Here is a 971-nt window from a genome sequence, read left to right on the forward strand (position 1 = left end):
TAAAAAACAAGATTAAATTTTCTAAAGGTAGGGTCAGTAGACTTAATTTTACCAAAATAGATTTTAAATAACTTTATTTACATACATAAATTGACCATGTCCAAAAGTAAAATTACTAAAACCTTAAGTTGAAGCAATACAAACAAAAATACAGACTACTGCCTATTTATTTTTAATTGAAGGATAACTGCTTTACAATATTGTGTTGGTTTCTGCCCTAGTCAAAATGAATCAGTCATGGGTATACACACGTCCCCTCCCTCTTGAACCTCTCTCCCACCTCACATCCCATCCCACCTACCTAAGTTGTCACGGAGTACCAGTTTGAGCTCCGAGTCATACAGGAAATTCCCATTCAGTTCAGTCGCTCAGTTGTGTCCGACTGTGCAACCCCATGGACCGTAGCACACCAGGCTTCCCTGTCCATCACCAACTCCAGGAGCCTACTCAAACTCATGTCCATCCAGTCAGTGATACCATCCAACCATTTTATCCTCTGTCATCCCCTTCTCTTCCCGCCTTCAATCTTTCCCAGGATCAGGGTCTTTTCCAGTGAGTCAGTTCTTCACATCAGGTGGCCAAAGTATTAGAGTTTCAGCTTCAGCATCAGCCCTTCCAATGAATATTCAGGACTGATTTCCCAATGGCTATCTATTTTACATATGGTACTACTGCTTCTTTTTATACAAGACTTTGAGAATTCAGTTCCTTGGGAATTCAGCATAGAAACATCAAGATTTATTTGCATCATGATTTTTGCAAAGTTCACATTTCTTTTTTTTAAATCTCTTAAAAACATTCAGGTTAAATATAGGGTTGATCAATTATGCAAATGCATTGGTTTCTTGATCTTTTTAAATTAGGTTATATAAACATAAAAAGGTGTTCTGCTTGAAACCATAATAAAGATGGAAGTTTGCATCTTTAATATGAAAGCTATGCTTGGTTTTTTGTTGCTATTGATTTGAGTT

The sequence above is a fragment of the Cervus elaphus genome, chromosome 31 (assembly GCF_910594005.1).
Source record: "Cervus elaphus chromosome 31, mCerEla1.1, whole genome shotgun sequence".
Lineage (NCBI taxonomy): Eukaryota > Metazoa > Chordata > Mammalia > Artiodactyla > Cervidae > Cervus > Cervus elaphus.